This window comes from Callithrix jacchus, chromosome 8, assembly GCF_049354715.1.
Source record: "Callithrix jacchus isolate 240 chromosome 8, calJac240_pri, whole genome shotgun sequence".
NCBI lineage: Eukaryota > Metazoa > Chordata > Mammalia > Primates > Cebidae > Callithrix > Callithrix jacchus.
This window is the reverse complement of record NC_133509.1, coordinates 43060960-43086832: the sequence shown is the minus strand read 5'-3', so window position 1 is coordinate 43086832 and position 25873 is coordinate 43060960. Positions and strand designations below refer to the sequence as shown.

At 43.1% G+C, this 25873-nt stretch overlaps 1 protein-coding gene across 5 annotated transcripts in view; it reads left to right on the top strand.

Annotated features, from left to right (window-relative positions):
* Positions 1 to 2040: 2040 nt before the first annotated feature.
* Positions 2041 to 25873, top strand: part of RAB27A (RAB27A, member RAS oncogene family) — an 80751-nt gene continuing 56918 nt past the window's right edge. For 2 of the 5 annotated variants that reach the window (XM_003733929.6, XM_054239667.2), the window contains exons 1-2: positions 2041 to 2159; positions 17432 to 17551. The gene's annotated coding sequence lies outside the window, so the exon portion shown is untranslated. Of the gene's footprint in view, positions 2160 to 17320; positions 17384 to 17431; positions 17552 to 25873 lie in introns of those variants that run through there. The other 3 variants (XM_009005473.5, XM_078334255.1, XM_035259698.3) reach the window with 2 other exon arrangements.

The window sequence follows — 25873 nt, the reverse complement described above, 5'->3', positions numbered from 1 at the left end:
AAAACTTAGCATATTGGCTGACTCATAGTAAATGATCAAGAAATGTTAGCTGTTATGATCATCATTGCAGGTTTATTCACCACACAGCCTCTGTTATTTTTCCAGTTTTTTTTCCTGGTTGCTTTCAGTCCTTCAGCTTTTCTGAACCTCTTCCTGTTGCTCCAGTGTCAATTGCTATCTTTTGCTTCCAGGCCTTCCCTCTGCTCCCTTTTCCTCGAATTCTCTTCTCCTGTGCCCTTTGCCTTCATTCACTCTAAGTGTATCCATTTTCTCTTGATTTGGTGTCATTTATCTGTGCTCCAATAACACTCTGTAACTTTATTGATGCTCCTATCTCACTATCAGAGTTGCCCTCTTATTCATTGGTTTCTCAGGTACGCCCTGAGGTCAGGGACCAATTTACCTTGGTTACTCATACAATGCTTGACTCAATAATGAGTGAATGAATGGGTGATGAATGGACCATAGCGCCACCCTGGGTTTTCTGATCTCCTGTCTGGTATACTCCTGGTGACAGCCCTGCCTGGCCACAGGAGTGGGGAAAGCTGAAGGGGTGCTTTGCCTGTACCATACCAGCCATTAGCAATTACTGCATTATTGGTTTCCCACATTTTAGCTGGTCAGTGATTCCCAGGACTATTCCTCTACACATGAACTACTTTTTCTCTCCTAACCTCACCAACAGTTTGATGACCTCTCTCTCACACGGGAACAGCTCTTGAAATTATCAACCAGTCATGACATCTTTTGTCTCTCTATATATTTTTAAATCTTTTGTCTCTAAACCCGAGTTTACTGTGTTAGGTTTGCCTGGAAATGTATCAAATGTATGAAATTGCCAACTATTGGTGATTTCATATGGTTCATCCTATACGTGATTTTGTAAATTGAACCCATCTGAGAAGCTAACTGTACTGTAATGCAAACTGTGAGTAGCTACAGACTGGAAAGACAATGCAGTTGTCCAGGTGGGCCTGGGACAGTGGGTCAGATGGCAGAAGAGAAGCCGGACTAAGGTTTCTGAACGTTTTGCTCTGCTTAGACGTGGAAATATTTGGTTCAGAGGGCCTTTGCCTTAGAGTCTACAGGGGCAGCCCTAAGGGCTGCTGTTCACACCTCTAGGCCACTGAGGTGGATGAACTTGGCTGCCTCTGAGTGGGAAACAGAAAGCCTAAACCACTATGCAGTCCCAGGTTCACGGCCCCGCAGGCCCCAGCGACGCCGTCGGCGCTGGAAGAAGAGAGCCGCTGGGTGGCAGCAAAGGCGCGCAGCCTTCTCCTGGAGGCGGTTCCTTAACATGGCTGTAGTTTTCTTTTTAAACGAATTGTTACACTCTTAGAAATTTGCGGTGGTTTTTATATTGCGAACTAGACAGTGTGAACAGAGACTCCATTTGCCATAGCCTCCCAGAATTACACTGATTTTTTTTTTTTTTTTTTTTTTTCTGAAATAATTTGCACTTCTCTCCCAGGTCATTTCCAGGAATTCGAACTTTCCCCGGCCGGGAAAGGCGGTGCCCAGGCCGACCTGAGCCGGGAGCCGAAGGGGCGGGAAGCCGGGGGCAGGGCAGGGCCGGGCGGGGGGCGCAGCCTCAGCAGCCGCGCCACCTCGGAAACCCCGGGCGAGGCAGTAGTGCAGGCGCCCGGCACCTCCGGCTGCTACTGCGGCGACCGCGATCTGATGCCCTGGAAAACAAATTTAGAACAGGGTTTTTTGGGGAGGAGAATTGGAGAGAGTCCCCAAACGACACTTAGTTGTGCACCGGTCCTTGGAGCAGTTTGTAAACGTCCCTCCTGTGTCTCAAAACGAAAATACCCCTTTATCGTCTCGCGCCTTCCAGAACGCGGCAGTGGAGACTAGTTTTGGGACAAAGGAGGCGAGGGAGGACTTTTCGGGGTTCACAGGAGGGCCCCTCGGAGGCGCGGCCACTGAGGAGCGCGCGACAGCCCCTCCCCCACGCCAGTCGGGAGGGGGCCGGTCGCGAGGTGACAGGAGGCGGAGGTGGAGGAGAGAAGGTCCCGCCCCACCTCGCTCTCCTTTACGGGAAGTGATGTGGGGCCAGAAGGAAAATACCCGCCAACGACCCAAAAAGACCGGCGGCGGGTGGACGCGGCGCGGGGACCGGAGCCGGGCGGGGACAGGACGACGGGGCGAACCAGGTGAGGGGCCTGAGGAGCGGGGACGCGCGCGGCGGGTCGGGTCCCTCCGGGAGGGCTGAGCGAGTGTCCCCGCGGGGCCGCCCTGGGGCTGGGGTCGTAGGCTGCGACGCACTTTCTCTCCTCCTCCTGGCGTCCCCGCCGGCCGGAAAAGTGGCTTCTCTCCCAGTACCTCAGCGCAGACCCCATGGATGACAACCTCCCGGTGCTGGTCAGGTGCAGTCCCAGGTTCTTCCAGGGTCTCAGGTCGCCTCGGGGTGGCATCGAGGTGCGAGAGTGACCATCAGGGGTAGGACACGTCCCTGGAGGGAGAGGAGGAAGGGCGCCGACCTCCCGCACGCCCCCCAGTTCATTCCTCCCTCTTTTGCCTTCAGTTTAACTATTTAACATGGTTGCCCTGAGGTTGGCGAGGGTCTTGACTGCAGACTAGCTGCGAGGGAGGGGCTCTCCCTTCTATCAGTCAGACAGAAAGCTCTACCTGGCAGCCAGGCCCTCCGGTCGGGACTGGTGCTGGGGCTGATGTGATGACAGGCTTTGTTAACTATTGTCAAAGCTGTTTCTGTCCCAGTAGATCACCAGTCATCAAAGTCAGGCCTGAAGTGAAGGGAATCTTGTGAGCCCTGCACTGAGGAGCCTTCACAGTCTTTTTGCTCCTGCTGGCCACCTGGGCCCACATGGCCTCAGCGTCTTCTGCCACAGGGTCCTCTTCCTTACCCCTACAGCTAACAGCTGTTCTTTCCTTCGGGATGACCTCACTTTCTATGGTTGGTTGATCAGTCGGATGTTGGGGTTGGGGGTAGAGGGATTATAGAGTTGTGCTGTGTAAGTTTTCTGTAATCATTGCTGATTAAATCTGTTGATTCTCCATTGCTCTTGTTCTTTTTTTTTTTGGCTTTCCAAAAGCTTTAGAGGGAAAACATAATCTGGGAAGCAGTTTCTGCAGATGGTTAGAATTGAAGAAAGGTTAATGTAACACTGAAAGACCTTGACTGAGGATCATTTCTTTTCTGTATTTTATGTTGGTTTACGTTGTTTTAAGTTTTCATTCCTACTTTTTTCTTCCTTTTCTGCCCTTCTCTCTTCCTCCTTTCCTCCTTCCTGTTTTTCCTTCCTTTCTTAATTTTCATGACCTGCCTTGATTTTAAATTTTATTGAAGTTATATTTATCTATTTTTTCCTTTTTTTTTTTGAGACAGAGTCTCACTCTGTTGCAGTGGCATGATCTTGGCTCACTGCAACCTCCATTTCCTGGGTTCAAGTGATTTTTTTGCTTCAGCCTCCAGAGAAGCTGGAATTACAGGCATGCGCCACCATACTTGGCTAATTTTTGTATTTTTAGAGACAGGGTTTTGCTATGTTGGCCAGGCTGGTCTTGAACTCTTGAGCTCAAGTAATCCACCAGCCTTGGCCTCCCAAACTGCTGGGATTACAGGCTTGAGCCATGGAACCCAGACCATTTTTCCTTTTGTTATTTGTGCTTTTGATGTCAAATTTAAGAAAACACTGCCAAATTCAAGGTTATGAAGATTTATACTTATGTTTTCTTCTAAAAGTTTTATAGTTTTTGCTCTTACATTTCATTCTTTGATTCATTCAAAGTTAGTTTTTAAATATGATGTGAGATGCGAGGTCCAACTTCAACCTTTTGCATGTGGATATCCAGTTCTGTTAGCACTGTTTGTTGAAAAGACTGTTCGCCTTTTAATGGTTTTAGCACTTCTGTTGAAATAAATTGACCAGAATGCAAAGGTCTGTTTCTGGACTCTCAATTCTATTCCATTGATCTATATGTCTCTTCTGAGGATAGTATCACACTACTACCTTGATTATCATAGCTACATAGTAAGTTTTGAAATCAGGATATGTGAGTCCTCCAGTTTCGTTCTTTTCATTTTGACTCTCTAAGCCCTTTGAATTTCCATACGAAATTTAAAGTCAGCTTCTCAATTTCTGTTGCTTTGGTTCTAGAATAGATATGAGGGTTTTGAAGTGGGCAACAATCTCTAGGAACCAGATTTTTGAGTTTTCTCTCCCAAAGCTGCTTTCCCTAGTCTTCTCCATCTTAGTGAATGGCAACATCACTCTTCCAGATGCTCACACCAGACACTGAAATCAACCTTGATTCTTTCTCTTATACCCAACATTAAATTCCTCAGCAGGCCAGGTGCGGTGGCTCATGCCTGTAATCCCAGCACTTTGGGAGGCCGAGGTGTGTGGATCAGGAGGTCAGGAGATCGAGACCATCCTGGCCAACACAGTGAAACCCGTCTCTACTAAAAATACAAAAAATTAGCTGGGCATGGTGGCACATGATTGTAGTTCCAGCTACTTGGGAGGCTGGATTTTGTATTTTTAGTAGAGGTAGGATTTTGCCATGTTGGCCAGGCTGGTCAGGAGGCTGAGGCAGGAGAACCACTTGAACCTGGGAGGTGGAGGTTGCAGTGAGCCAAGATTGCACCCCTGCACTCTAGCCTGGGCGACAAAGTGAGACTCTGTTTAAAAAAAAAAATTTCCTCAGCAAATCTCACTGACTCTACTTTAAGAATACATCTGGCTGGGTGCAGTGGCTCATGCCTATAATCCCAGCACTTTGGGAGGCAGAGGCAGGTGGATCACCGGAGGTCAGGCGTTCAAGACCAGCCTGGACAACATGGTGAAACCCCATCTCTATTAAAAGTGCAGAAATTAGCTGGGCGTGATGGTGAGTGCCTGTAATCCCAGCTACTCAGGAGTAGCTTATACATATATATATATATAAAGAATACCATCTAGGATGATAACCATTTCTCACCACTTTTGCTGCTCCCCCCCAAGTTCCTATCATCTCTGTCATCTGGATTACTGCAAAAGCCTCCTAAAGGGCTTCCCTGCTTTCATCCTCACTGCTCCACACTCTATTCTTAACACAGCAGCCAGAATCTATTATGTCACTCTGCTTGAAACTCTACAATGGCTTTTTATGTCAGAAAAAGAGATGGAGTCCTCACCATGATCCGTAGCGCCCTTGCATGGTGTGTGGCTTCATCTGCTACCACTCTTTCCTTTGCTGACTCTGCTCCAGCCATATCTCAGGACCTTTGCACTTGTTTCTCTGCCTAGGATGCTCTTTCCCTCAGATGTCTGCATGGCTTTCTTGTTGATTTCATTCAGGTGAAAAGTCATTTTTCTAGAGAGGCTGTCTTTGATCACCCTACCTAAAATAGTGTACCTCATCCATCCTATTATTTTCTGCCATTACCTTGCCTTATTTTCTTTAGAGTATTTATAGAACTGTCATACACACACACACACACACACACACACACACACACACACACACACTAGTTGTCTTTCACTGGTAGAAGAAAAGCTCCATGATGTCCAGGAATCTGCCTTGTTCACTGTGATGTCCATAGTACATAGAATGGTTTCTGACATATATTAAGCACTCAAAAAAATACATGTTGAACTAGTAAAAAAGGGAATGGAAGACGGAGCAATAGGGACCATTCCGCTCTTTCTCCCATCCAAATACTAACCAGGCCCACCACTGCTTAGCTTCAAAGATCAGAGATCAGGCACGTTCAGGATGGTGTGGGTGTAGACCATTCTGCTATTTCTTTCCCACAATTTCATCCATTTTTTTCTTAAGAGAAGCAATGTCTACAGATACACCAACATCTCCTAAGTGTCTCCTCTCCTGTCCTACTTTCCCAAAGATAATAGTCTTATCTTCCTTAAAAAGGGAAAGGTCAAATAAATAGAAACGTGAGGTTTCTGGTCCTTCCCACAGTGGCAGATGGGGGCCCTCTGCTCTGTATCCTAGGCAAACTGGGCAGGACCAGGGTTTTGGCCTCTTGTGCTGATTTAGCAAAAAGTGAGGTTTCTTGGAAATTTAAGAAAATGGAAGTTCATTTCTTATTTATTTATTTAATAGAAACGGGGTTTCACCATGTTGAGCAGGCCCCTAAGAAGCAAAATTGTCTTGCCATTATGAAAACGAGATTGGTTCTTGAAGTAATTTTTCCCTTCTAGAGTCTTCACTTTTTATGCCACCTGCAGATTTTTGCTTGGACCGTATTTGTTCGTCTGCCTCTTGGACAGGAAGTTTGAGTTTCTGATTTGCTTTGCCTTAAGCTGATTACCTTGGGTGCAGACATGAGCACTGACATGGAGGGAGAGATAAAGGGTTTGTAATTTACTTGTGTTGGTAGGGTAAGGTGTGTGGAGTAGAGAGCATTCAGCTCCTTTTGGACTCTCTGTGCAGGTACTTACATGATTGAGGTCTAGTAACACTCGTATTTTATTTACTGTCAAGTAAGATCAGATGCCTCTCCTACTCAAGAGGAATGCTGAAAGTTTCATTCTTCCTTTCCTGTTGTTTTTTTCCTCTCCTTTGTATATGCAGCTCTTAAAGAGGTTTACCGTCTAGTGGTTTAGTCAGCCAACCTCCCATATGGGTGGAGTGAGACTTTTGATTTTAATGTGGGGATGGAGGTGGGGTGCCAGATTTAGCAAACTCAAAAAAAGTTAAATTTGTATTTCAGATAAACACTGACTCATTTTTTCCCTATATCTTATGCATTATTTGGGACATACTTTTAATAAAAAATTGTTGTTTATCCAAAATGCAAACTGGGTATCTTGTTTTGTATCTGGCAGCCCTGGTTGGAGGTTATGTTTATGCATAGGAAATACATCGATCGTGAAAATGTTCACAGAATCGTCGAGCTGTGGCTCATTTTGGTGACAGTGCACATGTCCATCTAAAAGAAAGAGAGGATTTGTAAACCCAAGGAGTATTAGAATTAGAAGGAAGTTAGAGAACATTTCATTTTGCTCTAGTCTTTTATAGTTAAGAGAATTTGCTCCAGAGAGGTAAGTCACTTTGTCAAAGTCACATAGAATTAGTGGCAGAGCTGGAAGTGCGACTCGGGGACTAGTGATTGTTCTGCTGCATAATCCCTTCCCTTAAGAAGTCATGAAAAAGTTGCTTATGTTTTCATGTTGACCTTTAATCACATTTCTAGTCATCCACTGAGGATCACCTCATTCTCATTCTGTCCTTCAGTCCCCAGATCCAACATGTGGCAGCCAAAGCCATTGTCATGAGACACCTTGACTTTTCTCTGAGAGCCCCATGACTATTGAAAGCCCCATATGGGTCTCTTCCCAGCTGTTATGCCAGAAAGCCTTTAGTTTAATGTTTTCTTAATTCCTTTTATGGTTTTGTTGACACTTTTGACCTTCTTGAGTATTTATTGTAAGGTGCTTTAAGGTGGTTTCACTAAGTATAATTCCACAACAACTAAGTGTTATCTTATGGAAAGCCTGCTTGCTTCGAGTGGCCTATTCCCACAAACTCCTCACCCCTTTGTATTTTGGTAGAATAAATATGGAAGATACACATATGACAAGGAGCAAGGCAGACAGACAGGTATATGTGACTTGTTCATTAGAGATCTTTTTAAACAGGATTTCCTTATACTTCTTTTACAATAATTTGTACCTATTTAAGAAAGCAGCCTTGAAAATGAACGTGCTTCCTCTAACTGCTAGTTGAATACCATATTTCAGAACCACTAATCTTGTTTTTTCATAGCCTCATTGGTTAATTCATATAAAGTCTTACCAGCTGCCAGGTCAAAGCATAATAATACAATTAGTTGCCAAGAGACTGAAAAATCTGTTCACTCTTATTTGCTACAGTTTATCTACCTCGGCCTGATCCCACCACATGTGTGGCCGGTCACGTCCTATCAGGGTATGGCTGAATGCTAATCTCCAGTGTATTTGTGTCATTAAAAGCAAAGACAAGGTCCAAATCAGCAAATTAAACTTGATAATAGGGTACTTTTTTTCCTTGCTGTACCAGCTTTAAAAAAGGGGGAAATGAAACATACAGAAACGGGTCACGACTTAAATGTTTATTTGCAATAGCAAATAATTTTAAAATATAACCCATGATTGTGGTCAGAATTTCTTTGTTTCTTGCTAAGAAATCATTATGAATATAGTGATTTTCACAACGAATCTCCTCGTTAAAGGAAACCACTCCAAGAATGAGTGAAGAGGTCTAGCAGTCCTTGAAAAGATAAGGTATTGTCCTCACAGTCAAATACTGAAAACCTAATGTGGCTTTTCTCATTAGGGACAGCTCTCTCAGGCCCCACCTCTGCTCTAGGCACAGAGGGCTGTGTAGTGAAGCCGGTTGCGGTATTTCCTCAGGCAGCGAGTGGCTCATTCCTGTGTTCCAGAGTTCCTGCTTGAATGTGGAAGAATCAACACAGTCAGAAATCACTAGGCTGGTTTTTAGTCTCCATATTGCTGATTATTAACTATGTGATATCACACCAGTGGCTCTCAGTTGGGGGTGATTTTCTCCCCTGCCCCACCCCACATGGGACATTTAGCAATGCCTGGAGACATTTTTGACTGTCACAACTGGGGAGTTCCTACTGGCATTTAATGGGTAGAGGCCAGGGATGCCACAAAACATTCTCAGTTCATAGGACAGCCCCCAACAAAGGATTATCCTGCCTAAAGGTCAACAGTGGCCGACGCTAAGAAACCCTGCATTAGACAACGCATTGAACTTCTTTCTCTTGCAGTTTCCCAAGCTACACATTCTCTCCATCGTATAAAGCTAAGTAAGCCTAACTTAACCACTGCTGTCTTTCTAACCTCTCCCTTACCCCAATTCTAAGTCAGTAAATGCGGGGAAGAGCTCAGGCTGTTATTGATTGATTGTCCCCACAAGGGATTCTGATTGGCAGTTGCAGTTGAGGCTGAGAACCACTGCCCCCAGGGATCATGCGAAATGGGGTTCTCATGGAGGCACCAGGTTGGCCATAGGAGAGGAGTGGACCCTGTGGGAACAGCCTATGAGCAGGAGGAAGTGAGAGGCTGGTCTTCAGTGCTTGTCTATTGTGTGCTCCCACACAAGCAGAAGCCACGTGAACAGGGGACCACAGAGAACTTGTACCTGAAGGGTTACACAGAGATTTGGGCTCTCAGCCTCTGCACGATAAGGTCTCAGCTGCTAGGAATGTCTACTTCCCAGATTTCCAGCTGACCACCATACCCTGGAAAGGAGATAATAAAACTGGACAGTTTCTTTATTAACACCCTGATTCTAGCTTAACAGAGCTTTGAGAGATTGAAAATCAGTAACAAAAAAACCTCACCCTGAGTCATCAGCCCATTTTGCCACCCAGATAAGGAAACCACATTTGTTACACTTACAGAAATGTATAATTTAAGAGCTATTAGGGACCTCAGCAATTATAGCCCAAGCTCCCCTCCCAGAAGTCCAGAGCTGTGCCCCAGGTCACAATTGATGGCAGGGATGCTCCAGCAGCCGGATCTCCTGGCTCCCTAGTGTGTTCTTTTTATGCTCTTACTTTAATACTTCTTGACTGGAGTCAGTTGTACTGTGACAATCCAAAATTGTGTGTGTTGTTCAAAGGAAGTGACTTCTAGATAGAACTTTGCTAACACCCAGGGTCTCTTCCTTGAACTCTTCTGAAACAGGATAGGAGGTGAAACAAGTGTATTACAATTTCCCTATTAAAGCAGTGCAGAAATATCCAAGTGCCTGCCCTGTGTCAGCTGCTAGTTAAAGGCCTGTACTGCTGCTTTTCTGTTCTAATTCTTGCCCCTCCCTGCTATAGCCCATTCTTCACACAAAGCCAGTGATGTCCAAAAAAAGGAATTCACCCTCTTGAGGGAGCTGAAATAATTTTTTTTTTTGAGATGGAGTCTTGCTCAGTCACCAGGCTGGAGTGCAGTGGTGCGATCTCGGCTCACTGCAACCTCCGCCTCCTGAGTTCAAGTGATTTCCCAGCCTCAGCCTCCCAAGTAGCTGGGACTACAGGCATGTACCACCACGCCCGGCTAACTTTTTGAATTTACTGGAGAGAGGGTTTCACCATGTTGGCCAGGATGGTCTTGATTTCCTGACCTCGTGATCTGCTTGCCTCGGCCTCCCAAAGTGCTGGGATTATAGGTGTGAGCCACCGTGCACAGCCTAATTTTTAAAAAATTAAAGGAATTCAAGTCGTATCCTTCTGCTTAAAATCCCCTAGTTGCTTTCACTGTAGTAGGTATAAGATCCAAATATGTAGCTGTGGTCTGTAACGGCCTCTGGTTTCTTTTCTCTTCCTTTCCTACCTTCCCTTCTCCCTTCTGTTCCCCCTTCCCTTTGCCCTTCCTGTTCTTCCTTTCTCTTCTTCCTTCCCTTCCATTGTTTCTTGTCTTTGTCATCTGGCTCACTGCAGCCTCAACATCCTGGGCTCACGTTGATCCTCCCACCTCAGCCTACCAAGTAACTAGGACCACAGAAGCATGTCACTATGCTGGGATAAATTTTGTATTTTTAGTAGAGATGGGTTTTACTGTGTTGGCCAGGCTGATCTCAAACTCCTGACCTCAAGTGATCTGCCTGCCTTGGCTTTCCAAAGTGTTGGGATTACAGGCATAAGCCACTACACCCATCCTGGACTTTGTCTTTTAAATGAAACCAGAATGCCAGTTTATTGGTATATGAGAAATGGAACTGCTAAGCAGAGTAGATTATTTTCTTTGAGGAAAGTGTATGCTTCCTGTAGGAAGAATATCCAGGTGAAGCAAATGAAAAAGAAGAAGGCTACTTGGTAAGCATAGACTCAGAACCCAGTGAACTGGAAATCAAAAAGACACAAGAACTTCAATGCTGGAGAAAGATTACCATGATAATGGCTCCTCAAAACTGACTGGACATGATAATCGCACAGGGAGCTTTTGTTTAAAACATACCCACAAAAACAACCACACATTTTTTAGTCTCTCCTTTGGAGATTCTAATTTATTAGGTTCGTGGCTAGGGCTGGGGAATCCATGTTTTCTTTAAAATACTGTCGTAGTGATTGATGGTGGACAGCCTGGTTTGGGAACCAGTGCCTAGCTCACTTTTACTCCCAGCCTGAGTATACTCAGGCTTAAAGAGATCATATGTCTCATGCAGAGTTGCACAGCAAGTGAGTGGGAAGATGGAACTTAGATCTCCCTGTCCTCTCTATGCATTGTTCAAAAAACATAGTAAGATTCTCAGGGACAGAGGCAGCGCAGCCTCGGAAATTGTTGGTTTCTTAGTTTTTCTCTATTTACATGTAACTAACCAGTCTGGTGTCAAACAGGAAATATACATGGCACAGTTTTGTGTTTTTTTTTTTTTATCACCAAATGTCAGATTAGGACCAGTAACATCAGCACCACCTGGGAACTTAGAAATGCAGATTTTCAGCCCCACTCCAGACATACTGAATCTGAAACTCTGGTGGGGCCCAGAGTCTGTGTTTTAAAGCCATCTAGGTGACTCTGATGCACACTGAAGCTTGAGAACCACTGTCTACAGCTACATTTCGTGACTTAACCACTGGTTAAAGCTGCTGACCTTGGCCTTTGTAGCTGATGAGTCATTAGCATTGAGGCTGTAACTTAAGCTAGCCATCTGCTTTCCTTGGAGATAGTTTTCAAAACAGGAACGATTGTTGTTAAGCCTTCATTAGAATGCCATACGCAAGTGAGGAAATGGACTAGTATTTATTGAGCACCTGCTCTGTGTGAGGTACTGGGTGTGAGGCTGCTGTTTATTTCATTTAATTCTCACTACCACATTGCTAGGTCATCAGTGTTACTGTCCCTATTTTACAGCTTTGGTATCTGAGGCTGGTAGAGGTTAATATGATCTTGACCTGCAGGTTATTTGCGTAACTATAGTTGTGCGTTTTTGCCATCTGTTTGTCCCCCTAGAACAGAGACTTACAAACTTTATTGTGTATAACCAGATAGTCCCTGGGAAGCTTGTTACAAATGCAAATTCCCTAGGCCTCCCTCACAGAGATCCTAATTCAGAGGGCTGCATGGGACCCAAAATTTTGGATTCTCATCAAATACCCTAGGTGATTCTGCTGCCAGTCCTGGGTCCATTTTCACTTGCCCTAATTAGTTGACCAGTTGCCCCTCAAGGCTTCTCTGAGGTTCTGTGTTCTCCTGTGTTTTGTGCTCACAGGCCTTGGACACTAAATGGAGAAGAAGTTTGAGTATGGGAGGAGAGGCTTTGGGAGCCTTCATTAAGAGTCTTACCTGCCTGGCTCTTTCTGCTCTCTCTACTGTCTCTCAGAGGGTTCCTAGGCCATATTTTGGCTTTGCGTAACTTGTGATCGTTTTCATTATCTATCTCAAAGTTTGTAACTGTTCTTATAGCAACTTTGCCCTTGTGTCTGTGGGGTGCATAGATGTGAGGAATTTCCTTCAGGCTGTGATTAGTAACTGTGGAGTAGTGAGTTGCTTCAGGTTTTGAGGTCAGAAATGGTATTTCATCTGTTTGGTGATAAAAGGCCTTATTTTTCGGAGATAGAATTGACACATTTAAAAGTGAATCAGAGGACTGAATAATTTGCTGCCATTATGAAGGAAAAAAGTGAAATGAAAATTAAAAACAAATGTCAGATATAATGACTGATGTTCTTTGTGAGGTGACAGGCTGATTTCTGCCCACAAGTTTAGAAGTGGCCACTCCCATAGTGTAAAAGAGTCATGTCTGTGAGAAGATAGTGGAAACCTGCCGGGCTTTTTGTTCAGTAGAGAACTCAGAAATGTTGAACTATTAAATTTCTTCAATATGTCTTAGTCCCTGAAACAAAATGTGTATTACAACATGGGAAGGAAATTCACAAAAGCAAACATTGCAGCTTCCTGAGGTCCACTATATATAAAGCAAATTACAGGTTATGTTTCTAAGACAACTTCCTTTCTCTACCTGATATTAGAGTTGATAATAACAATATGCAAGTGAGTGTAATAGCTACAGCTACCATATGTGTCAAGAATCATACAAACATTTTCTCATTTAATCCTCAACAGGCTTTCAAAGCAGATATTACCCATCATTTTACAGATGATGAAACAGGTTCAAGAGGATTAAGTAATTTGCCTGATGCTGGGATGTGGTCTCCAGGGATGCAGGACTTTTGGTGCTATAACTCAGACAGTCCCCACTAAACGAGGATGGTTGGTCCCACTGTCACCCAGCCTGCTGATCCACAATTGATAGTAAGGCCAAAGGGTTCTGATTTAGACAGATGGTTAATATATTGAAAATTGCCAACCTTCCTTACAAGGCAACTTGCAGAACATTTTTTGGTGCCCGTTTTCCTTCATTTTACACGCAGTTCTAAAAACCTTGGTTATTTGGTTTTCAGGTGCCTTGTCAATTAAAAATAGCACATCAGAAAGGCTAGGGGTTGTCCCAGGAAGGTATTACTGTGGTGAAGGGTAGCTGCCTGACTGATAGCAAAGGTGAGGGCGGGAAGAAGGAAATACAAATTAACAGAAGACACGAAATCAATACAGTGGTCAGGAGCCATTTATTATGGGGGCAAACATACCTTGAAAAGAATAGCCATTATTGAAAAATTCCTTTGTATCAAACACAGTTTTAGGTACTTTATAGGTATACATAATTAAATCCATACAAAACAATCTTTTTTTTTTTTTTGAGACGGAGTTTTGCTCTTATTGCCCAGGTTGGAATGCAATGGTACCATCTCAGCTCACTGCATCCTCCGCCTCCTGGGTTCAAGCGACTCTCCTGTCTCAGCCTCCCGAGTAGCTGGGATTATAAGCACCCGCCACTATGCCCAGCTAATTATTTTGTATTTTTAGTAGAGACGGGGTTTTACCCCATTGGCCAGACTGGTCTCAAACTCCTGGCCTCAAGCAATGTGCCCACCTCAGCCTCCCAAAGTGCTGGGATTACAGGTATGAGCCACCGTGCCCAGCCAAATTTAACAAGGTTATATGTGGACATTGTTCTACAAGGCCTGTTACAAAACCCAGTAGACTCCTCTCCCGCAGCCCATTTCCTGCTACCCAGAGTTAACCACTGAACTCTTGCAGTTAGCTGACTTTGCTAATAGTTTACACACCTAGTGTTTGAATGACACATTTATATTTCTATGGTCAATTTTTCAGTAATTTTTTTTAGTGCATTATCCTTTGATACTTTAATACAGAAGAAGAGAATTTAGCTTATTCTATTTCTCCTTTCAGTTTGGTGAATATTTGCTTTATATGTTTAGGTACTTTGATATTAGGTGCCTACATGTTTACAACTGTTACATCTGCTTGATGAATTCACTCCCTTGTCACCACACAACTACCTTCTTGGTCTCTTGTGACTGTTTTTTACTGGAAGCCTATTCTGATAGAAGTATAATCACCCCTGCTCTCTTTTAGTTTACATTTGCATGAAATATTTTTTTCCATCCCTTAACTTCCAGTCTGTCTGCCCTTAAATCTAAAATGACTCCCTTTCAGAGAGCTAATAATTGTATCTTATTTTTTTAATATAGATTCTGTCATTCTATGTCTTTTATTTATTTTTATTTTTGAGATGGAGTCTTGCTCTGTCGCCCAGGCTGGAGTGCAGTGGCTCCATCTTGGCTCACTGCAACCTCCGCCTCTGGGGTTTAAGCAATTCTCATGCTTCAGCCTCCTGAGTAGCTGTGGTTACAGGTGCCTGCCACCTTGCCCAGCTAATATTTTTTTTGTATTTTTAGTAGAGATGGGGCTTCATCATATTGGCTAGGCCTGACCTCAAGTGATTTGTCCGGCTTGGCTTCCCAAAGTGCCAGGATTACAGGTGTGAGCCACTGTGCCCAGCCTCTATGTCTTTTAATTGAAGAATTTAATACATTTACATTTAAAGTAATTATCGCTAGATAGAGACTTACTATCCCATTTTGTACCTTATTTTCTGTCTATCTGGTAGTTCTTTCATTCTCTTCTTCTCTTGGTATGCTGAACTGCTTTCTAAGCAGATGACCACCATTGAGTCTGTTTTGAGTCCCAATTTTTCTGTCCCCCAAATTCCAGAAGTTTGGGGTTCTGAATACTTGAGACTTTCTGGAGCTTCTGTGATGAGTTGCTTTTTAGATTTCCCTACTGGCAGATAAAGAGTCAGCTTTCTAGGTCTGTTAAGCTGTTACTAGTCCATCTACTTTCTAGCTTCTACCTTTTTGTTGATTCCATTACCTGATCTTTGTCCTTGTGAGTTTATGTCTAAAGGAAATAAAACATTCTTTGTTATTAGTGAGATTTTGGGAGGCAGCAGAACTGCATGTACATGTTGAGCATGCCATCTTTATTCTGAAGTCTGAAAGACATTTTAGAAAGCTTTCAATGCAAAAGCATCCAAAAAAGGTTTTGTTGCTTTAAGGAGACTATGAAAAATGGTATTGTCCTAATTTCACTTGCTATTCAAAGTATAGTTCCAGAGTTAGGAATGTCAGTATTACCTGGGTGCTTACTAGAAATATAGACTCCTGGTCCCCCTACGGCAATGTAGAATCAGAACTGGCATTTTGAAAGATCCCCAGGAGATTCCTATGTATGCTAAGGGTTGAGAATTGCTAATATGAACTTGTAATTAAAAGAACTTAAGTCTAATGAATTTTAATCTAGGATTTAAAAATCTTGGTACATTTTCTTGCTAAATTATTCTCAAAATTCTAGAGGTTGCTGTGAGATGTAAAAGAGAAAGGGGTGCATTTTCATGAGTTTTCATCAGGTATGAAACAAAAATTCCATTTTGTTCAGCATGAGAAGAGATATCAGACGGGTCGTGCTCAGATTTTCTTAGTTGCCCACTGTTCTTGAGGTTGGTGGTGGTATTTTTAGATTGAACAGATTGAGTCTTCAGTCACACTTTGAGCTGCCAGAATGAAAGTGTAGCTTCTCCTAGAAGCAAGGGATAGATTGATTAGTTATATGTCCAACATTTTACCTAATAATTAGTAAGTGCTCAATAAGTGATTGTGGAGTGAATGAATAAAAAACAAGATACAACTCCTGTCTTCAAGATTGTGGCAAACCAACAATAAAGATCAAGAAATCTAATGAATAATTAGCATTCAGGGGTGACCAGTTCTAGAAATCGGAAGCACAGGGAAGGTGCATTTGGCTCAGCATTGCTAGCACAAGGAGCCAAGGAGCTGAGTCTCTTGGTGAACAGAGCTTGGTGGATTTAGAGCAGCAGCTCTCACACTTTAGTGTGTAGCAGAATCACCTGGAGTGCTTGTTGAACCAGAGACAGCTGTGCCCTATCCTCAGAATTTCGGATTCAATGGGGTGGGCCCAAGAATGTGCAATTCTAGTAAGTTCCTAGAAGATGCTGATAATACTGGTCTTGGAACCACAGTTTGAGAACCACTTAACTTAGAGAATTACAAAGCGTTCTGGTGGCTGTACTCTAGCAGCTTATAGGCAGGAGGCAGGTGATACTGAAGGCAGAAGCCTAAGGAGTAGGGATTTTATTGTGGAGATTGTGGGGAGCCATTGACAGGAGAGTGATGGACCCTCATTTGCCTGTTGGAAAGATCACTTTGGGTGTGGTGTGGAGGAGAGATCAGAGGCAACAATACATGGGGACCAGAAAACCAAGTAAGTAGTTTAATTACAGCCATCCGAGAAATAATACAAACTTGGAGTAAGGGCGAGACAATGAATATCCTTAGGACTTGTTGGCCAATTGGAAGTGGGAAGGGCAGAGAGGGAGGAGTTAATGAGAACCATTAGATTTCTGGCTGTATGTTTTGGGATTGTGTGATTCAAGACACAGGAAGAGAAGTGGATTTGAAGCAACGTTATGGAGAAAAGCAAAGTAGGTAAGTTGAGTAGAGGACATGTTGGATTTGAGGTGTCAGCAAGATATCTGGGTGGACTCCATTGTAGGCAGTTTTACTTAAGGAATTGAGGCCAGCTGCAAGGTCTGGTAAGTAATCTAGCCCCATCCCTCCTGCCACTTCCATTTGATCTTCCATATTGTTTGGATCCGGCATTGGATTTGTAAGCAACAATGCGAATATAACCTTTAAGGGCCTTGAGAACACAATACTTTTCAAAAGGTTTTCTCAGGAAAACAAATGTTCTACTTTTCTGATTCATGGCGTAAGTGGGAGGAAGAAAGAGTTGAAGTACTAGTCTTCTAACACCAGAAGAAGTTAATAAAGCCTCCCTCTGTCTGAGAGGCCAGTCGAATTGGAACCTGGTAAGCTTGAAAGGGGCAAAAATCACTTGACTGGTCTGCAGTGCCATATGACGAACAGCTGAGACTAATTAGCTGGATTGTGGGTTTTTACAGCAATGCCTGTTTTGAAAGTTGATGGAGCGAACCGCTTTTCAAAAGGCTCTTTTGAAAAACTTCTGTAAGTAGGCCATTCTGACTTTAATATTTTTCTTTGTCTTAACGTTAGATAAAAAGTAACCTTCCTGAAGAGGACATGTGATTGGAAGTTGTCAATTACTGTAGTCTTGGTAACTCCAGTCTCTAACCTCTTGGAAAATCACAACAAGCGTTTCTTTACCCTCTCAAGGTATGGTTTTGTATTTATCTTTTTTTTTTTCTTTTGGTAGTGGTTTTGAGCTTGGTCATGTCAATTTTCATGTGCTTAAATTACGTGCAATTTAACATAAAATACCATTGCACGTATTATTTTTAAACTAAAGACTTCACGATGTCTGCTGAACTTCTTGGGATTAGTTTGTGAAAAGTGCATTTTCGGTGACCAGTGAGTGACTATGCAAACTCACTGCATTCTTCTTTTCTGTACTCGAATAAAGTAACGTACATAGGTTTTTACTTTCAGGTAATATGTTGAATATGAGAGCTAATTAAGACATTGAATTATTCTGAGAGTCTTGCTTATCCTCTGAGGGTTGCTTGACAAAATTTCAAGCTTATTGGTGTTTTGTTTTTGATGGTGTTAATAGCTTTTTTTTTTTTTTTTTTTTTTTTTTTTTTGAGACAGAGTCTCACTCTGTCACCCAGGCTGGAGTGCAGTGGCACAATCTCGGGTTACTGCAACCTCTGCCTCCCAGGATCAAGAGATTCTCCTTCTTCAGTGTCCTGAGGAGCTGGGACCCCATGCTATCATGCCCAGCTAATTTTTGTATTTTTAGTAGAGACAAGGTTTCACCATGTTGGCCAGGGTGGTCTAGAACTCCTGACTTCAAGTGATTCACTTGCCTTGGCCTCCCACAGTGCTGGGATTACAGGCATGAGCCACGGCACCTGGCCTAATAGTGTTAATAGTTTTAGTGGAGGTCTGTAAGTGTGTATTTTAGTATAAGGTTTATTTCTTCTAGAAATTAAATCTGCTTTAAAATTAGTGTTAATTCTGTTAGGTTTGATAATGGTATTGTTGTTATGCAAGGAAATGTCCATATATTTTAGAGGTGCAAAGTGAAGTATGCTGGAGTGAAAGATCTGGCTGGTGAGTGTGATGGGAGGCTTCGTTATAGAATTCTCTCTACTTCTGGATATTGTGTTAGTTTACTAGAGATACCATAGCAAAGTACCATAAATGGGTGGCTTTAAAACTATGTGATTTCAAAACCAGAAATTTATTGCCTCACAGTTCTGGAGCCTGAAATTCCAAGGTCAGGATGTCATTGGGTTTGGTACCTTTTGAGGACTGTGAGGGAGAATCCGTTCCAGGCCTTACTGCTTAGCTGTGGATGTCTGTCTTTTCCTTCTGTCTTTTCATGTCATCCTCCTTCTGTTCATCCTCCTTGTCTTTTCGTGTCCTCCTCAACTGTATTCACAGTTCCTCTGCTTGTAAAGAGACCATTAGGATGGATTAGGACCTACCCTAATGACCTCTTTTTAACTTGATCGCTTTTATAAAGGTCCTAGCTCCGAAAAACATTGTATTCTGAGGTACTGGGAGTTAGGGCTTCAACATGTGAATCTTAGGGGAACACAATTCAATCCATAACTGGCACGTTTGAAAAGTTTCATAATATGACATTTTAAAGATTTGCCTCAAAATGCATGAAGTAAACATTTGTTAAGCCCAGTGCCTGGATTGTGCTGGATATTGAGTGTGTGAAGATGCATAAGACATGATTCCTGCCCACTAACCCATGGTTTAATCAAATATAGGGATCTAACTTTGTGAATGTGTATGTGTTTACTTATTGCTTCCATTGAGTTGTGTGTCCCTGAAGGCACAATCAGGGTCCTGACATATAGACAGCTTAATGTCATACAAGAGACACCTGGTGGCTCAAGCCTGTAATCCTAGCACTTTGGGAGGTGGAGGGGCGTGGATCACCAAGGTGAAGAGTTCAAGACCAGCCTGGCCAACACAGTGAAACCCCGACTCTACTGAAAACAGAAAACTTAGCTGGGCATGGTGGCGTGCACCTCTAATCCCAGTGACTTGGGAGACTGAGGCTGGAGAATTGCTTGAGCTAGGGATGCAGAGGTTGCAGTGAGCTGAGATTGTGCCACTGCATTCCAGCCTGGGCGACAGAATAAGACCTTGTCTTAAAAAGAAGAAAAGACACATGGAAGGGCTCCCTTGCCCTGAGCTCCCACAAGCATAGGTTAAGAGAATGGAAGGACTTAATGTTCACTTAGTCCATTCTCCTCATTTCACAGATGAAGCAATTGAGGCACAGATGAAGCAGTGAGCTGAGATTGTGCCACTGCATTCCAGCCTGGGCGACAGAATTAAGACCTTGTCTTAAAAAAAAGAAAAGACACGTGGAAGGGCCCCCTTGCCCTGAGCTCCCACAAGCATAGGTTAAGAGAATGGAAGGACTTAATGTTCACTTAGTCCATTCTCCTCATTTCACAGATGAAGCAATTAAGGCTCAGAAGTGCTAAAGTCATTTGCTGATATGTATTAGTGCCAAGGCATCCTTCAGGGTGGCTTCCATTCCAGCCTGCTGACCAAACAGTACATTATTTTGTTTTCTTTGCCACAGACTCATGCTTTTCACCTGGGAAGGAACCCCAAGCCCCATTATCAGAAGTCACTGTGGGAAAGAGCCTTGATAAAAAACTGACATTCTCTGTCAAGATACTTGGATCATAAATACAAAAAAAAAAAAAAATGTTTTGGGGATGAGCGTTTACTCATGAGGACATTTATCCATAGAATGAAGTTGGATTTAATACATTCCGAAGGAGTTTACCCCCTTCTTGGCTGCTGTCTGTGTCTCATACCACTTTTTCTTTGTCCCTTCTAGAAATAGAGTTAGGTCGTCGAGATATGACTCTACAGCCATAAGAATACAAACAACCATTTTTTCTTCTTTCTTGGTGCTTTTGCTGCCCACAAGATAGGAACTGTAGCAAAAAGGGACGCTCTGATGAAACCTTGCTGGCTGGCGGGTTGGCGCCATGGCAACTAGGCTGCCTCTCTCAGTGGCTGTTTCCGCTTCCTCCCTCTCTGGACCCGTTGTACCTATGTGCTCAAACTGGAAACTGTCTTCTCCTTGCCTCCATTTCTGTTTTTTCTCTTTAGAACTAGGGCTTCTTGGGATATCTCTTCTTTTGCTATTATTCCTTTCTTCCTCCCTTTGAACCTGTTTGATTTAGAGCCAGAGCTCAGGCTATGGCATACATGATATCTGATGAGTCATATGAAGCCCATTAAAAACAAAAGCTGATTATCGCAGGGAGCCGTTATTTATTTGCACTGTCTATGCAACAGCACGTTTTCTTGTGCACTTCTGATGTTACTGCAGCATGGCTGGGGCCCTGACTTCTTAGCAGAGGACCCATGGTGTAGGCTGGGGGGCAGGTAGGGGAAGTGGGTGATGAACGACATGGGGCACTACTTGAGAGATGAGCTAGCTTTGCTGCTGCTTCTCTGGAGGCAGAAGCTGCTTTGCTCAAACACGGGTATAAATCATCCTTTCAACAGCTGAGAGCATCCATTTTGTTTGTTGTTTTTCTTGTTTTCCTGTTTTATACTCTATCTGGTTTCCTTTCTTGATGACGTAATCTGAGCTGGAATCCCTTAGCTATCCTTTAGCTAGATGGTAAATCTATCAAATAGCTAGATGGTAAATCTTTTCATTCAGCAAATAATGAATGGATCTACCATTTTCACATGGAGAAGGTCCAGACCACTTCAAGTGTATACCTCTGTGCTGTGGCAACTGAGCCAGCTTGTGGACCATCACGGCTTGAAAAAACTCCTTCCGAGTGTTTTTCTTGGATGTCTTGCTGCTTCTCACATTTTTGTTCTCTCTTCACTCTAAATGTCCATCTCTTTTTTCCCATGGCCTCAGGAAATAAAATCATGTTGATGTATTCATAGCTATGAATTCTAGTGTCATCAACATGATCTGTTTTCCAAATGTCAGTTGAACACAACTTACTTGATGTCCCTCAGACATGAGAGACATTTAACTGGTTGTGTACCGTACAGTGTAATGTGGTTGTTGAGAGTGTGTCTGAGTTCAGATCTTGGTTCTGCCACTTCTGGCTATGCAACCTTGGGCACATTTATTAACCTTTCTGTGCATTGTTTTTCTTCGTCTGTATATTAGGGACCTTATATGGTTGTTGTGAAGAGTAAATGAGTTGGTACTTTAAAGGATTTAGAAAAGTGCTCAGTGTTAGTTACAATAATTACCATCTTCTCAAACCATCTTTTTCTTTTTTAGTTAATGATACACCATCTATTTACCAAATTAAAAGTTTTGGTTATCTTTAATTTCTATACTAATCTGTTAAGAAGCTATGTTGATTTCCACCTCCTAAGAATATCTCGAATTAATCCCTTCTTCTTCATCCCTACTGTCACCGACACAATTCAAACCCTCAAAATCTCTCTCCATATGTCCTAGCCAGTTCAAACTGTTATAACAAAGCACCATAGACTGGATAGCTTACAAACAACAGAAACTTATTTCTCATTGTTCTAGAGGCTGTAAGTCTGAGATCAAGTTGACAGCATGCTAGGATTTTGGTGAGAGCTCTCTTCCAGGTTGCAGACACTGGACTTTGCACTGTATTCTCACAAGGCAGAAAGACAGCTTGCTGGCCTCTTCTTAGAGGCACACTAATCCCCTTCATGAAGGATCTATCCTCCAAACCTAGTTACTTCCCACGGACCTACCTCCTTAGACCATCACGCTGGGGATTCGATTTCAACATACAAATTTTGGGGAGACACAAACATTCAGTTGGTTACATTAGAGCCTCCTGTTGCTCTGTATCCATTCTCCATGTGGCTGCCATAGAGATCTTTCTAAGGCACACATCTCATGCTCCTCTCCTGCATAAAAAGCCTGTGGTGGCCTTCCATTTCCCAGATGGTGACACACAAACTTTTTAGTGCGATGTCACAGTCCTTTTAGGCCTAGGTCTCAAACACTTTCCCATGTTTTCAGCCTCTGTTCTAGACACATTCTCCATGACCTCCATGCACCCCTTCAGCCATGTCCATTGCTGAGGTCCTTTAATGCATCGTAAGTTACCTTAGCCTCTTATACCTTTGCAAGTGCAAACCCTCAAATCCTTACCTACCTGCATCAGTCAGCCCAAGACATGTTCCTTTCTGATGGATTTAAACCTGGTCTATTACTATAATCATTTATTATTATTACTATTATTTTTGAGATGGAGTCTTGCTCTCTCACCAGGCTGGAGTGCATTGGCACAATCTCGGCTCACTGCAACCTCCGCCTCCCAGGTTCAAGTGATTCTCCTGCCTCAGTCTCCTGAATAGCTGGAACTACAGATGGGTGCCATCATGCCCAGCTAATTTTTGTATTTTTAATAGAGACAAGATTTCACCACGTTGGCCGGGATGGTTTTGATCTCTTAACCTCGTGATCCACCCCCACTTGGCCTCCCAAAGTACTGGGCTTACAGGTTGGAGCCACTGTGCCCAGCCATTTTGTCTGAATGTGCCACAGTTTATTTATCTATTCACCTACTGAAGAACACTCGTTGCTTCTGAGTTCTGGCAATTAGGAATAAGGCTGCTATCATACATATCTGTGTGCAGGTTTTTGTGTGGATGTGAGTTCTCCCTTCATTTGGGTAAGCACCATAGAGTATGATTGGATTATATGGTAACAGTAAGTTTAGCTTTGTAAACAACTATCTATAACAAAGCGGTTGTACCGTTTTGTATTCCTACCAGCAGTGAAGGAGAGTTCCTGTTCTTCCACATCGTCACCAGCGTTTGATGTCAGTGGATTTTGGTCATTCTGATAGGTATATAGAAATATCTCATTCTTACTTTAATTTGCATTTCTTTAATAAAATATGATGTTGAACATCTTCTCATATGCTTATTTGGCATTTGTATATCTTCTTTTGTGATATTTGAGAATATTTTTGAAGACACTAAAAGTACACAGATAGATGATGAACTATACATGTACATGGGTAGGTAAATTAAACATCACGAACATGTCAATCTTCTCAATTTGATCTATAGATTTAAGCAATCCTAATAAAAATCCCCAGATGGTTTTTGAGGAACTCAGATGGAAGTGTGAAGCGTCAAGTATGTCCATGGTAAGGTGGCTGCCAGTGCTACCAGATATGAAGTTACATGTTAGGGCCATAGTAATTAAGGCATTGATGGCATTGGCCCAGGGGTGGTCAGAATGACCAGTGGAACCAAATGGAAAGCCCTGAAATGGGTCCATTCATTTATTGCATGTCACTGGGGAAAGGATAATTTTACTCAATAAATGGTAAATAAATGTATACCAGCCTGGGCAATGGAACGATACTCTGTCTTAAAGAAAAAGAACCCAGTAGAAAAACAGAAAGAATATAAATGTGCCATTTTAATAGGAGGAAACTAAATGGCCAAGAAATTAATAAAAGATGCTGACACTCATTAGCACTCAGAGAAATGTGAATTTAGATCGCAGTGTGTTATCATTTTGAGAAGTCTGACAACAAACCCACATGTTGGTGAAGATATGAAGTTGGAAGTATAAAACAACTATATTGGACAGCAGTTTGACATGATCTTGTATACTGAGCATGTGTGCATGGATATAGCCCAGGAATTTCATGCTGTGACACCTGCCCTAGAGGAGATGATCTCCCCCTGGTGTGCAATGAATTGGTTCAGATGTGTTGAGATGTTGAACCGCTCGTCCCTCAGGGTGCCTGGGCAGGGTCTGGCCTTTCTGGAGCCCTCAGACCTGTTGCCTTTGATCAAAAGCATGTGCCCTAGTAGGGCATACAAATATCATGAACAAGGTTGGAAGGCAATTTTCTAGAGAAACTCTTGCTGGTGTGCATTAGGAGACATGCATGTACATATAGCAGTGTGAAGTGAGAACAAAAACATTGTAGACTTGGTATAGTTAGTGAATTCTCCTTCTCAGAAAAGCCAAATACATTATGTAATTAGAGAAGGGTTCTAACCTATTATTTCTTAGTGTCAGTGAAACATTAGAATCAGTGACACTAGAAACATTAGAGGGGCAGAGAAGGAGCAGAGGAAAATGATATTATTATTCTTCTCAACTGTGTGTTTTCTTTTTTTTTTTTTTGGAGACTGAATCTCACCGTATTGCCCAGGCTGGAGTGCCGTCGCACGATCTTAGCTCACTGCAACCTCTGCCTCCCTGGTTCAAGTGATTCTCGTGCCTCAGTCTCCTGAGTAGCTGGGATTACAGGTGCCTGCCTGCACGCCTGCCTAATCTTTGTATTTTTAGTAGGCAGGGTTTCACCACGTTGGCCAGGCTGGTCTTAATCTCCTGACCTCAAGTGATCTACTGCTCTTGGCCCCCCAAAATGCTGGGATTACAGGCATGAGCCACCATGCCTGGCCAGTGTGTGTTTTCAATGACATACTTACAGATGGGTGGTAGATGATGATGGGCAAGGCCTAAGTTTCGAATCTGAGGTGGTGACTGTTGCAGGATCCTAAGAGGAGTGAATGCTGTGTGGGTACAGGACATCTAGCTGTCTTCCTTGACATTTCCCTTTTACTCACTGCCAGATAAAGAACTTTACAACAGGGAGATAGTATCTCTGGAAAGTAAGTTTAATCAGAACAGTAGGGACTGCCCATCGTGTCCTGTGTAATTTAGTTTGGCTGAGAGCGTCCTGCTGTTATCCTTGGTTTTGTTCATCCTGAATTAACAGCGTGTTCCCTCTTCTGTGGCTTGTACAGTCATGGCCTTGTTTTTGGAACTTTCACTGTTGGTACTCTGCCTCTGTCTCAAGGACAGAGGTAAATGTGGACCACAGGAAATGGAGATGATTTTCAGGCATTTCTCAGTGATGTGGCTTTGAGGATCTCTCACACTGAACCTGCCCTAATCCAATCTCATCATCTTTCTCTTCCAAAGATCTGATACCACTCACAAACAGCTTACGCCCACTCCAAGTCTTTCCTTCCCCAACTTCAAATGTCCTGCTTCTGTCTGCAACATTATCTTGGTCTCCTGGCCACTTAGATTGTATTCTTTGGTGTTGTCTTTGCTGTGTCCCTTTCCACCCAATGTGGAATTCTGTTCCTTAAAATTAGTGTCTCTTGGATCCCCTTCTTCCCATTCCTATGCGGCTGTCTTCATCTAGGCTGTCATCTGCAAGGAGTGAGAGGGACAAGGGACAGCTGTCACCATGACCCCACTTACATTTTCTCATGGCTAAGTTTTGAACTTTGAATATAGAATCATACAGCATAGAATGTCTCTGTTGGAGAGAGACCATTGAGGTCAAACCTCTTATTTCATATTTGAGAAAACAAGGCCTGCAGAGGGATGGTGACCTATGCTGGGTCTACGCAGATGGTGGCAGAGGAACCCCATATACCGATGGATTAGTCGTCCTGCTCTTCTCAACTTGCCACCTTACCTCATGAGCATTCCTTTGAGTTTACAGCCAGTTTTGTACTTAGAGGATTATA